At 40.2% G+C, this 15,078-nt stretch overlaps 1 pseudogene; it reads right to left on the bottom strand.

Moving 5' to 3' along the window:
• LOC125411573 (zinc finger and BTB domain-containing protein 6-like) overlaps positions 1 to 15,078 on the bottom strand; it is a 51,764-nt pseudogene that overhangs the window by 17,612 nt on the left and 19,074 nt on the right.

The following is a 15,078-nucleotide window of genomic DNA, read 5'->3' as shown; positions in this document are numbered from 1 at the left end:
CTCAGCACATACATGTATTCTACTATCCCTATTTATCGCCCCCCACACATACTGGATTGTAAGATCGTAGCCTCTGAAATAGCTTGTTCAGCTATGCTTCATTTGAATAACCCCTCCCTTGGCCTCTCATTTCCCCATTTCTCTTATTTCCCTGCCTTCTTGAATTCCTTTGATCCCAGACTTACCTTTCTCTATTTTCACTCTATTTTCTTCTACTAGTTCCACTCCCTGAATGTGCTCACCATGGCCTGTGGGCAGTGTCCTTGCTTCCACGTGTGCTCCGTGTTAAACATACACACCAAAGACCCGAAGGTATCCTTCCTACCAGAGGCAAAAGTATATGCAGTATTTGATTCTTTTGAACTTGGGTGACCCCAGTCCATATAATCTTCCAGTTATATCCATTTTCTTGCAAATTCCATTCTTCTTTAGGAAGAACAATGTATGTATATACATTCTTCTGCATAGAAATAGCACAGTTTCAGTATCTACTTATGGGAATCTAAGTTGACCCATTTCCTGGTTATGGAAAACAAACACAGCACTGAACATGGGTGTGTAGGTTTTTCTGCCATATGTCATAAAATCCTTTGGGATGTTCAGCCATGATATAGCTGGGTCACGTGCTTGATCTTTTTCTTATTCCTTGAGAAACTTCTAGACTGATTTCCAAGATGGCTGCATCAGCTCACACTCCAGCACACAGTGTCTAAGGGTTTCCCTTTCCACACGTCTGCACCAGCCTTGACTGTCACTCCTGCTCATGATATTGACCATTCTGACTACTCATTACTCACGTAGTTTGCACAAGGGTCCTAGAGTCTAATGTACTTTTTCCTTCCCAGATGCATCCTTCTTATCCTAGGGGATTCTGTACTAGATTTGTACATTTAAAACCTGGCCCTCGAGAACCTGAGGCTTCATTACAAAGTGTGTTTCCAAAGAGGTCTGCATAGCTGTCTAAAGTTTGTGGACACCCAGACTTCTCATATGTGGTGGGCAGTAGAAGAATGCAGCAAAAATGCAATTTATCTTAGAGAAAGGTACCAAGTAGAGAAAAGCATGCAGTTTCAGCTTGCTTTCCCCAGATGAGCCAAACACTTAGAAAGAATGCTCATGCCCCTTCAATGACCTGCCAATCATTTGTACCAGACAGTGTTTGAAACATCTATGTTACAGGAGGAAAATTTTTCTTAGAAGTTGAGGGTAACAAATAAAGATCCATAAATGGCATTAGGCTGAAATATTTACCAGGTTTTTACTAATAGATGCCAGATACATTGTTTGCTTCCAGACAAAAAGAAATATTTATAACCGAAATGTAGTGAATGAACTGTTTCCTGGTTTGGGCCACCCATCTGCACATTCTTTTCTTAATCATTTGATTTATACATAGTGCCAATTCTATCCACTTAAAAAATACCCAGAGAATGACTTTTTAATATTTATATTCAAAATGTTTAGTGGGAAAAGCATATCTCAGATTACTCATACAAAGATTTTTGGAACTCTGAGAATAATAGGTGAGAGGATTTTATTCCTAGTCCACTTGCCTTTAGCACAGCCTCCTTAATGTCAAACCAGATTTTAAAATATCGAGGCATTTACTGACCGTCACACTTCAGCATCTTACACTTAAGTTTAATGTAAATAATCATAATCAAGCACTCTGACCTTAACTATGTTAACAATTGATCTTATAAAACATAATCAAACTTGTGAAAGACAGCTAGAAAGAGTCATAATATCTACGCAGAATTTTGCACATTTTATCAAAGGAGTAAAATATGGTTTTCATGCAAGGTTGAAATGTCTTCCTACACTTTAAAATTGGCTTTAATTTGCTAAAAGTGGGGATTTGACTCACAGATAAAGTCACAGGGGATGTGCATATAACACAATGAAGCTTTCTCAAACAGTTGAGACAGATGTGTGAGAGTCCTAATGGAAATCTGAAGATATAGAATCTCTTTTCTCAAATACGAATTTGTGAGTGAAGATGTCAATCATACCACGGCAGAGTTGTTGCTTTGGGTCTTCCTAACCAAGATAGCATTTAGTATTCAACATTTAGTTGGACAAAATTAAAACTTTCTCAGCAGCAGTATCACTGTGGCATTCTGCTATCGAGTACTAGACTCTCCACAATCTGGACTTCAGTGGACTCCTCACTGGAAAGGAAAAGTCTTTGAAGCAAGGCTCAAACATCACTTATATCCCCAGGGAAAGATGAGACCTCCGTGAACGCAGGGTAGATAATGCTTTGACCAGAAAATCTGGTTATCTTTGCACCATTCCTGCTGTTGTTCTGGACAAACATTGCATGATGTGTACCCTGCAGGCAGCACCTTTGCTAAAGGAAGATGCGGTTTCCCCAGGTTGTTCCTGGCTGCATCAACATCAGCATCCCAGACAGCACCTGAAGAATCAAAGCTCCACAAACTCTTCTAGCACCTACCATGGTTTCTTGGACAAAACTCCTTCTTGGAAGCATAGTAATTGCCTCGCTCACTTAACATTGGCTAATTCTTTCAATTAGTAACCACAGATGTTGTCTAGGTAATGTCTCTCTTCCCATCCTAAAACTAAACTTCACTGACTCTTAAGTAGATGGATATTCCCTGGATGAATTTAAAATGCTGGTTTCTTGTAGGAGAAACATAATCCTATTTTATTATAACTGGGATGCTCTACAAACAGCGTCATCTCAGCAGGAAGCACTTGTGAAGGACCTCTCACCAATGTAATGTGTCTCATTATAGCTGTTTGTAACCGCTTCCCTTTGAATTCACGGGCCACATTTTCTAAATGTGGGAAGTCCACAAATATTGGAAAACAGGTTGAGTTTTACTGTCTATTGAAGCCTGGGCATTTAACAACTATCTCCTCCACTCTCTCTGCTGCAAAACAATGGGTTCCTATCTGATGTTAGCTTCTGTTTTAAGAAACACTCGACATTTTCTTCCTCCTTCTGCTCCTCATTTGGATCTTGGGGGGCTCAGTTCGGTGCTCCAACGCGGGCCTCCATCTGTATCGTCATCTAACGCCAGATGAGGGATCTATGGTGATAAGCAAAATATTCATCAGTATGGTCACGGGCCAAGGCCGGTTCAGGCACCCCCTCCTCTGTCCAGAGAACAATCTGGGGATCTCTCCTTGGACCTGGGATCCCATATATAATCAAGTTTCCTGTAAACTCTAATATGACTCCCTTAGTTGAAATATCTGAATGTGGCTGGCCTGCAATCTTTCCGAGAAGCCATTGACAATGACACTGGGACTGGTTTCCTCTGCATATACTGGATTTTTGGGATCCAGTCTGTTTGGATGCTCACCTTCCTGGACCTGGAGTGAGGGGGGAGGAACTTGGACTTCCCACAGGGCAGGAGACCCTGACTTCCCTTGGGGACAAAGAGGGAGGAGGAGAGGGAGGGGGGGAGTGGGAGGGCGTTGGGAGGAGGGGCGTAAATGGAAACTTTTTATAATTTAATAAAATTACTAAAAAAAAAAAGAAACACTCGAATGAAATCAATTTAAGCAAAGGAAGTGAGCAATTCTTTTTTCTTTCTTTCTTTTCAAAAATTCTGGCTTAATCATCCTGGAGCCCGGAACAGAAAGATCAGTGTCTATGTTCTTGGCAGAGTTAGAAACTGTGGCTGTACCCAAAAGCTGACCCACAGAGTTCAGAAATGACAACATCCAAATCACCTAAAGACTTGGGACTCCACAGTTTAAGTAATTCTGTTACTGTTACTTGCCACTGTGTATTTCTGAGTAATTTATTCTATGGTTTTTACAAAACTATTTGATACAAGAAATTGTTGAATTGTTTATTGCTTCACTTCCTGGTCTTTTAGGGTCACCCATATAGTCAAGTGTTGGCTGTAGAGAGCTGTGTTCCGTCTTCATTCTTACAATAAGCTCCCTAGGTTTTACTTTGCTTCCATTCCAGAATTCTCAGTATATGATTTGCCCCAACCCTTTGTGATATTGATATTGTGAATTATCTGTGGCTGTGTCTAAGAGATATTGATCAGCATTTAACTCTAAGACCCGAATTTAATTTCTGGGACCCAAGTAATAGGAACTGACTGCAAAACTTGTCCTCTTGGTCCAAATGCAGTGCATGGCATGTGTGCTTACAATTGAGTATACCTACATTCACACACATATACACACTAATAATATAAATAAAATAGGGAGTAGAGAGATGTATTAGAGGTTAAAACACTAACTACTCATCCAGAGATTCTACGTTCAATTCCCAGCAACCACAAAGTGGCTCACGACCATTTATAAGAAGATCTGGTGCCCAATTTCTGTCATGTAGGCATATTTTCAGGCAGAACACTATATATAATAAATAAATAAATCTTAAAAAAAAAACAAGAACAGCAGAAACCCTAATCATTCAAACACACATGCACCAAAACATTCAGAAAAAAATAATTAAATTGCAAAAAATTATCTGTGACTAGAGGCTTGGAAAATAGTTGAGCAGTGAGTGCTTTCCCACTAAAGCACAATTTGATAACTTCAGTGCACACACACAGAGAGAGAGAGAGTCAGAGAGAGGGAGAAAGAGAGAGAGAGAGAGAGAAGATCAGAAATGTTCACAGGGGTATACATAGATAAATATGAGCACAGAAGAAATAATAGAGTTAATTTCTATCAATATCCAACAAGTCCCAAGTGTTCAATAGACCAATTATATAATCTTTAAAATTTGCTAATATTTTGTATTCCCACTCGTCCAGTACTATCATTTCAATAATGAGAACATTACACAACATGGTTATACCATTCCCAATAATAAGTGGAGTTTAGAAGTGTGTCTCAAAGTAGATTTCATTGTGGTATCTACTTTTACAAACTTTCTGGTATCGGTCAGTCTTACAAAACTGTGCAGTTTCTGACATACATATTTTTTTCTTTGAAATAGAGTCTCACTAAGTAAATCCTGGCTGTTCTGGCACATTCTACATACCAAGGCTGTTCTCAGACCCACGGAGATTCATCTGTCTTTGCCTCTCAGGGCTACAAGTGAAGATGTGCTCCACTACTCCCGGCTGTCCTCTCTTTTGAATGTCACATCTTTGGGGCTCAAATGATCAAAGTTATCTCAAACTTGTCTGGTACATAGAGTTATGACCCTGTTAAACCTGACTTGCTCACCAATTATTTCACTGTATGTAATCAGAATATTGAGTTGTGGAGTCCAGCACAAGACTAAGGTTCAAGCGTGTTTTGTACTTCAAGGTGCCTTCCCAAGGATTAGGAGAATGTGCCATGATCACATGTACTCATGAACTTTTCATTTCAGCATAAGACTAGAGGTGATAAACAGAAAAATATTAATATCTTCATAAAAGTAAAATAAGGCTCCTCACTACGAATGACAAATTTTTATTAGTGATTTTCCTCAGGTCATTTGTACATTGCTACAGAATAAGATCTAGCTGACTAGACCATGGTTTCGTAGATATTTATATGAATAAAACTCCCCGCAGCAACCTTCTCCTCAGTTTGAAGTACATTTCCTGTGGGCATTGCTACATTATTGTCCTTTTGTGTCTTTTATGCCACACCGATTCTCACTGAAAGTACCAGAGTGATGCCCAGTGTCCTCTGGTTGAACCCCTTAGTCCGATTTCTGCTACTTATGACAGAAACTTCTGTCGGTGCTGAACTCTGAGGAGTGCTGACGGTGCCAACATCCTCAGATTCCCTGGGAGTCAGCTTGGGAGATGGGGAAAGATTAGCAGAAGTTCACAGCGCCCTTCTCACTTCAACCCTGTTCCCTGATTGGCAGGGTGTGGCGCACCACACCCGTCTGCACTCCAGGCGCTACCATACAGGTCATAAACCGAGCAAGGGACTGGAGATTGAAACACACAAAGACTCACAGACAGAGACACAGGTCATCCTTGATGCCAGAATGCCCCAACAATGCCGCCTTTATTGTGTACCAGAGCCGCTTATATAGAGATACTTAACTGAGAGCTATGCCCCAGCCAAACCCACCAGAAACCACTCTCCTGCCATCAGGAACCTCTGAGGTTCTCATGCTCAGAGCAGCTGCAGGCTGTCTCGGAGCAGAGGGAAACAAGTTGTTTATAAAAAAAAAAAATTCAGGATCTGGGGGTTCACAACTCCCAATAGCAGGGCCTGCTAGACCCACTGTAAAAGCAGCCTGGGACTGGTTCATTGTTAAACTGAGAACCCCAGAGGTTGCTTGAGTTCTAGGCCCTGTCTATCTTTGTTCTCTAGATATCACTGCTGTGGTATTCTCTGCTCTGAATTTAAAGGTTCACTTTTAAAATCAAGAAAAACTAAGGGAGCCTGACAGAATATTAATTGAGTGTTAACACACACACACACACATTCTCACCTGCCCAAAGACACATGACTATGAAAACTCCATAGAGTGCAGTCTGAGATATAACCACGTAAAAAGCAAGGCAGACAGGTGATTCCCATTTTGGGTTGTGTGCTTTCATGGCATGCCACTGTCTGAAGTGATACAACAAAACTGTGGACAGTTTCATGTGGTTAGAGAGACAAACATGGAAGACAGGGGATCACTAAATTCAGGGAACTGGCTCAACTCTAGTAATTCTCTTTGAGATTAATGGATAAACAAAAAGGAGCTCATCATTTGAACCCTGGCAAATTTAAATCTAAAATTAAATTCCTATGATCTCAGATTGCTACTGCTTTAGGTGTCTGTAAGAAATAGAGAAAATTTCCTTTAAATTTGGGGGATTGCTATATCCCAGAACTGGAAATAGAATGTTTAGTGCATGCAGAGGCACACAGCCCTCTACCCAACATGCCAACACAAACATAAATATCTCACCTTGAAAGCCTCTATCCACCACATATATGCACACATGCAGATATCACACACACAGTCCCACAGTCCTTACATCAGGACAAACATAAATGTCCCCCCACACACACAGACACACACAACCCTCTAGACCCATACAAGCAATAACATAAACAGACACATGCAAATACCATACGTTCACATGTCACACAAACAACTCATCCTCCTACACAAATATAAATGTAAACCCCTCCACAAACCAATACCACAACTGGAATATAGCACACACAGACAGACACACACACACACACACACACACACATACACACACACACTAAAAGACAGGTTTGGATATTTTTGGATGAGGAAATTACAAGTGTTGTGGGAAAATATAAAGCAAATGTGTTGAGCAGAAGCTAGGTGTTCTCTGACACTGAGCCTTCCTCCTGTGAGGCTAGAGCGCCAACAACAGAGTCCCATGAGATGTTACCATTTAAATTCCATAAGGAAAAAAATTAAAAGAGTGAATACTCAGCCAGTCGGTGATGGTGCACACCTTAAATCACAGCCCTCAGGGAGGCAGAGGTCGGCAGGGAGAGCACCCATCTCCAAGCCAAGGCTGGAGAGCAAGACTATCTTGATTCTAGAGCCTACATGTAAATTGATATATTCTAGAGCTGGAAACATATGTACGATTATGCAGTTATTTTTATGACAGTAGGCATGGATTTCTATGGAGAGATAAATGAGGATTATTCTCCCTGAGATAGATCTATGGTGCCAAGTGGACTATTTTCCTGGTGTGTGTGTGGCGGTGGTGGTGTGTGTACATACGTGTGTCATGATGTATTTGGGAGGTCAGAAATCAATATGGGGCAGTTGGTTTTCTCTTTCTACTATATGGGTCCGGGGTTAAATTTAGGTCATCAGTTTTGGTGATAAGCATCTTTACCACTGAACTATCTCAACAACCCTCAAAAACTCAACATCGTTGTGTTCAATGCATCTGAGGATGCCTTACAATACTTCTCCGTTCCACAGGCACCATGGCATCATCCTTCTTCTCTCTGTTTTGTAAATTGATGGAGACCTCTCACCATATAAACTAATAATCTGCCAACATTGTCACCCCTTATGACTCAGATATCAATTATGTGTCCATAAGCCAATGAGTCACACAGGAAGCAAACTGTTTAGATCTTGACTCAAACACACAAAACCAAGGACTATAAAAATTATTTTGCAGGGTTTTGGTTTATGTTTTGTTGTTGTTCTTGTTGTTATTGCTTTGGTTTTCTTTTGTCAGGAATTGGGCTTCATCCTAGAGCTTCACACCCATGAAGTGAACACTCTGTACAGCCCTACCCTTATTCCACAGTTCTGGTGTGTGAGCCCTCAACAAAATTTTCCTTAGGAAGACACTTTATCTGAACGTTCTTATGAATACTCTGAAACAAAGCTTTTTCCAAGGAAAAGCTTTAGTGTTTTAAGCATCAAGTCATTAGCATACATTCAGAAATGTAAATCCTAGGTCCTTATTCAATAAAGCAATAATAGCAAGGGTCATAAAATCTCAGATATTTAATACACAGGCTAATGAAATCAACCCCAGAGGACCTTCGTGGCATAATTCCTATTAATATTTCCCATTTGGCAGCATAAAGTGAACATTAAAAGCATAAATGTGGAACTGGAGAGAGGGCTCAGTGGTGGAGTACCCAATGCTCTTCTAGATGACCTGAATTTGGCTCCCTGAGCTCATTCATGTTAGGAGGTTTACAACCACTTGTATCTTCGGTTGCAGAATAACCTGTATCTTCCTCTGGCCTCTGGTGGTGCCTGTCCATGTGCATGCCTGTGCACACACATATAAACACACACACAGGCGTGAGCACACACCCCATACATGTAAACAAGTAAGTCATAAAGCATAAACGTCCAGTGTTCATCTCAGTCCCTCTGACACAGTATACACATGGTATCCCACAAATATTTTCAATCAATCAATCAGTACTCACATGGAGCTCCATCATTGGAATATTTGGTGAAAGAACAAACGCAGCTTAGGGGCATTGCTTCTGAACGCCAAGCTTTTAGTTTCAATGCCCCAAAACACGTCTATTCAAATTAAAATGTTTCTTTTAATCTTTTGCAGAATAGTCTGTTGAGGGTAATTATCCTAATGTCAGAAAATCCTAAGAGCTTATTTTTGCCTCGTAGGGGATGATTTTGTTAGTATTATATATTAACTTGAAGTTCTCTCCAGTTACTTACAGCAGCTAACAGAATGAGCCCTGCTGTTTACAGTTACAACAAACTACAGGAAATTTCTTTACCATGTCCCCTGAGATTGGAGGATGATCTGACGTCTATACCTTCTAAAGAAAAAGCAGCTGTGACTAGGTTGGCATATAACCAGCAGATTTGGGATACTAGTATAATGTTTTTATAAAGAAAGTGTTTTCTTTATTCAATCAGTGTCTGAGGTGCAGCAGAAACACTGAAACGCAAGAGACAGTCAGACAGGGAATACTGAATGCAAGGCATTCACATTTATATTTTTTCTACAATTTTATTACTTCATTCATTTATTGGATAAGGGCATAGATGACCCTGTACACATATGAGACTCAGAAGGCAACTTGTCGGAATGCGTCCTCCCATATCACCCTGTGGATCCTGGGGATCAAAGTAAGATTCTCAGTCTTGATGACTACCACCTGTACCCACTGAGCCATCTCACCAGCCCCAAAGTGATGTTTACTACTTTACGATATTGAAGTGGCTCCAATTCAGTGCTGCCTCAGGCCCATGATGTGCCCAAATCCAGTAGGAAAAACACACACATCTTTGTACTAGCTAAATACATCACACACGCTGTTACTCTACAAGAGAAAAGGAGCCTTTTATCTGAAAGGCTGAAGACACGGATTCAGCGAGATTGCTGTTAACTCCCGATGATTCGTTCTGATGTTTTTCAGGATGGACATTGACAATGATGAGAGATGAAACTGACGACTTTCACTACAACTGAGACAGGTGCACAATTTCCCGTGAACAATGTTTCAGCTGCTATCCACTGGAGGGGTAAAATTTCATCTTCTGTCAGCTCATTCCAGAACGCTACTCTTCCCTGATTCGTTTCTCTTCTCATATTGCCCCTGGCCAGATGTTCTCAGGATGTGCCTCCAGCACCTTCTAATTGCTATCTCACTCCTATCACTCTTTCCATCTATGTGAACAAACACTGGTCATGGGAAACTGAAGGGAGGCACAATTTCCTTCTAGAGGCTCATGACTTAAGAGGAAACTGTGCACCCTTGACTTATTATTTTAAGTCTGAGGTGAGGCAGGGCATTCTGGCAGTGGCGACACATGACAGACAAGAGGGCAGAGAGAGACTAAAGAAAGAGCCACAGAAAGATACCACCCCAGAGACACCCCCAGACTCCCACCTCCTTCCTCCAGCTAGGTGTCAGTTACCAGTGTTGACACCACTTCTGCAAACAGCACCCAACCTCCAGAAACACAACCCTCATTTCTAAATCCCATAATGCCTCCCCACTAGGGAGCAAGTGTTTAATACAGGAGGCTGCAGGGGACTACATGAGATTTCAGGGGGGTTCAGAAGGCTCTCTAGTTCAAAGGACAGCACTTCAGACCATCAAGGAACTGACAGGGTTTGGATCATCAGTCCCCTTTGACGGTGCCTCCCCACAGCCTCACTTCAGGGACACTGCTCAGCTGCAACTCTTGACTTCAGGTATCCAATTAGTTCTGTTTTGTGTCTGTCTTTTATCATCTTCAGCTGCTCTTTTTTTCCCCCAAGCTTCCTTTTTAAAAATAAACCACTGGTGGTGTTGTTAGTCCTATATTATCTTTTTATTTCTTTTGGAGAAAATATTAGTGGAAAGTCATGTGATTTTAGTCACCACCAGTAGTATATAGAAACATAAAAATATCCATCTAGAAGGGCTCAGAGACTGGTGTACAGTGCTTCAGTTTCATTGTAAAATCATATGAAAGAATAATCCAAGAGAGACTCAGGAGTTCATTTGGAGTGTTCAGAAAATACTTCCCCTTCAACTACAGCCTGAAACATAGGAAACAAGGGTAGGAGAAGGCTTGGAGCTGGCACCAGGGACTAACCCAGAGTTCCCTTTGGCTCGTTTTCTTACCCAGAGTCTTTAGTATTTTATTTCAATCTCTCTGCCTCTACCCCTTCATCTTCTGCACTCCCTTCTTCCTATCCCCTGATTTAATTTATCAGTTATCAATGAGCTCAAAACTCAAGCTACCTCTGGATGCAAAGTCTAAATTGCATTCTTTATTCTTGGGTGATGAGGAAGTTAATGATAGAAAATAAGAAATGTGTCAAAATTGCTTGCTTGCTTGAAAATTTGTAATTTTAGTCACAGGAATGTTTAATAAAAAGAATTTTTTACCAAAGTTCTATTTAAAATTTTGTTTCTTTCCCCCCAAACTCAGGAATACTCTGATAGAAGCATATGTATCTTGATTTTCTTTTCTTTTCTGTCCCCTACCGTTTCTTGGAGCACAATATGTGTATGTACCATGCCTTCGAGGGACACTTATTGGAATAAAGTCTAATTGAATGGCATGATCTTTACCAAATATGGCGAGGGAATTTTGCCTAGAGCATTGAAACATTTGATTCAGAAACCGCTAAAACCACAGTCAGATCAACGCGGATCACTGTAATCTCAGGAAGCAAAATATCGCTGCCCCAGTGCTTGTCTGTATTAGGAAGGAAGGACTTCATGTGCCTACCTACTTCTAGAAGTCACTTTCACTCTTTCCCTTTAGTTTATAGAATAGAATTCATTCCCATGGCTGTGTGAAGTCACTGCACAGCCATTATTTGTGTTTCAGAGAAATTGGGATAATCTGGATGATTAGCTACTTTTGAGAGACTATTATCTCACTCTGAGGGATGAGGATGGCCCACATCAACCCCGTGCCTCTGCCTCCAAGGGTAGAGATTACATGTATGTACCACCTCATAGGCTTCATTTTTATTAAGACATCCTAATTGGCGACCTCTCGGGTCTCTTATATTAGTGCAGTGAAGATAAACTGGAAAGGAGAGAATGAAAGAGGTACACCAGACTTTGGGGCACTTATTTCAGCAGTTCACCCACTGTTTCTCTTGTTGCCACTGTTGTTGTTACACGTTTCTGAGTATTTTTCCAACTTCAGTATAAATAGAAAGAATCTTGAAAGCAAATCCAGAAGGCATGTATAATTAATGCATATCTTCCTGAGAAGCTGTCTGTGGCAGCAGGGAGGGGTGTGTGCCTCCTTGTCACAGAGCTCCTTACCATCATCACTTCTTGGATTCGGGGAAGAAAACAAACCCCAGGGAATGGAGAACTGCCTCTCAAGAGATGAGTGTAGACGAGCTAACTCAGATAACGGGTCTCCATAGGGGACTCTTCAGGAGGAATGTACCAGTCCAATGGACTGCTGGAAGGTGAGACTGTACTCCAATTTCTACCACAAAACGGTACTACTTGGGTGGAAATTTAAAGTTCAAGGCTGCATGCAGAATCTAAATTTATTTTATGAATGAGAATAAGGCAAAGCAAGGAAAAGCTTTTGCCGATACACTTAGAAAATGGTTAATTGTAATCTAGGCAGAGGATAAATTAGCAGAGAGAGTAAGGCAAGACAGTAAAAATAAATTGTCTCCTACTTTGTTAACCTACTCAGTTGAAAAGCACTCAGCAAACGTGTGGTGCTCTTCCCAGTGTAGATAACTGAGAGCCAGTCCTAATGGTGCACACTACATGTCAATATTTAATTCCTGTTGAGTTTTTTTTAGTCTGTTATTAATTAACACTCCATGGAGATTATAAAGCTGTTATGACCAATGATTGTTTTCCTTGCTTTCTTCTCATCTGTTCAGTCAAAACAGCTAGTATTCCATGAACGAAATAATATTCTTCTCATACTATTTTAAAGTAAACTGAGGTTGAGAATCACTATATTGCATGTGTGTGTGTATGTGTGCAAGAACAAAGACATGTAAAGATACATTCTTAATACTGACAATAAACAGACAAAACAGATAAAGATTTCTCCCCTCAAAACTACCTTTCTTTCGAGGATCCTTATTTTCAATAAAGGAGAGAATAAAGACAGGACGAGTGAAGGCTCCGGTGCCTTGGGGGTTTTATACAGGGTTCATTTTGTAGGCTGTGCTACAGACACTTTCTCAGCAATTTTAAGATGCCACTTCCTTTGCTTATTTCTGTCATTTATCCCTTTTCAAGAAAGATTAAAGATCACCTCTTCTCTAGTTGAAGTTTTAAGTTTGTCTTTGGGTTTTCAGCAACTAGACTGTAGTGTTGACCTGAATAACGTAGTGGGGTCTGTGTCAGGAGAGGAAGACAGAGGACAATTTGTGATGTCGTCTGATAAGACTTTTCATCAGTTATGAATTTTTTTTCTATTTCCTGACAGCATCTTCTCAATCAATATTTAGCCACCTTCTCCCTACTTCTATCCTCCAACTCACAAATGATCTGTGTCTTATGGTTTTAAACTATTTCTTTGGTTACTTTTTTTGAGCACTGGGTCACTAACAGGTTTTCTCTCCATATTTTAAATTTCAAACTCTGCACCTTATTTTCAAGGTCACCAGTGTTATATGGTGCTCTGTCTAAAAATATATCCATAAGGTATGCTCTTTTAAATACATCCATATTCTCAGATGGGGTCTTGTGAATTTTCTGCAATTCATGATTTCCATAAGGTTGTTTGTTGTTTGTTTCTGTGGTCTGGGAGAACAAACCAGGACTCTATATTTGCCAGGAAGCATTTTGCTTGTATCACTGAGCTGTGCTCCCAACACTTTGAAAGTGCATCTCTTTGCTAAAATTGTTTCTCACTGTCTTTTTATCTCTATCTCTTTCCCTGGTGTGTGTGTGTGTGTGTGTGTGTGTGTGTGTGTGTGTGTGTATGCTATTATAATTGATTTTTTCTGGAATTTTTATATTCACAGATCATAGTTAACTTGAATCACATACATTTATTATAAGACTAAAATCTTAAATATGTATGTCCTGGGTCCTTAACTCATGTCTGGTGTGGTTGGAGACCACAAACCCTTGATAGGCTCTGAATTACAATTGGTGGTTTTCCTACAAAATCAAAACCAAAGTGAGTCTCTTCAAAATTATTTTCTGTTTGCTTTCCTTAGTTGTTCCATTATGCAAGAATCAGGAGAGTCTTTACAAATGGAGCTTCATGTTAACAAATGTTTAATTAATTCCATATCCTTGTATAAAAGTTAACTCAAATACAATGGCTAAAAGGATACTTGGATTTCTTACTCCTAATTTTCTTTGAGTCAGTGTGAGCTTGTTTATCTGGCTTCCGGACTCAGTGTTTCACAAGTTGACCCTGCAGTTTGGACAGACTTTGTCGTTAATCTGGAGGTTAGAGCTGGAAAGACTATGCCTCCCAACTCAAACACGTTGCTGGAAAGATCCTTTGTTAGCAAAGATATGACTGAGGTTTTGTTTATAACAGATAAGATCAGGCAGCCCTTGCCTCTTATAGAAAGCCTCACAGTCCGCTTGGAGATTTCTAACTGCACTTGGCTATATCTATATCTTTCACTTCTGCCTTAGTTCTTATACATGGAGTTATGAAGGTCAGACTCAAACCCCCAATTCCTGGCAAGAATTAAATCTAAGTATCAAGTCATGTGCATTTTACTTAGTTACCTATATCTGAGATGCTTGGATTTTCATCTTATTATGCTAGACAGGTTCTCAATCAAAGCCTTTACCACTGTTGTAACTTTTATACATGCTAATGGGGTGCTTTATCTGAGTTTTGACCCATGAAGTAAGTTGAGTAAATATCTTATAGGGGGATTATTTCCTTCCTCAAATTCAGATGTTTGGTTTCTCTCTATACTGGAAATATTACTCTTTCTATTTGATCTCATTGTGTTCTGTAGGTTTTTCTTTTCTTTGCAGTTATTAGGGGTGGCAAAGGAGGTAGGCACTCAGCATCACAACTGCAGAAGGGTGACTGTAAACAACCATTTGAGGGTTTTGTATAACTTTGCTTCCTCTAAAATTAGAATTCATCGGCTTTATACAAGATTATCTCATACAGAGATTATTGATTTCTTGCTTGGTTTTGAAAGTACTGTTAACAGAAGGGTGACTAGGAAAAGCTAGAGTTTTGTCCTCTAAAGCAGAAGGAGG

Source organism: Myodes glareolus, chromosome 18 (genome assembly GCF_982192425.1).
Source record: "Myodes glareolus chromosome 18, mMyoGla1.1, whole genome shotgun sequence".
Classification (NCBI taxonomy): Eukaryota; Metazoa; Chordata; class Mammalia; order Rodentia; family Cricetidae; genus Myodes; species Myodes glareolus.
This window is presented reverse-complemented; position numbering and strand designations above follow the sequence as displayed.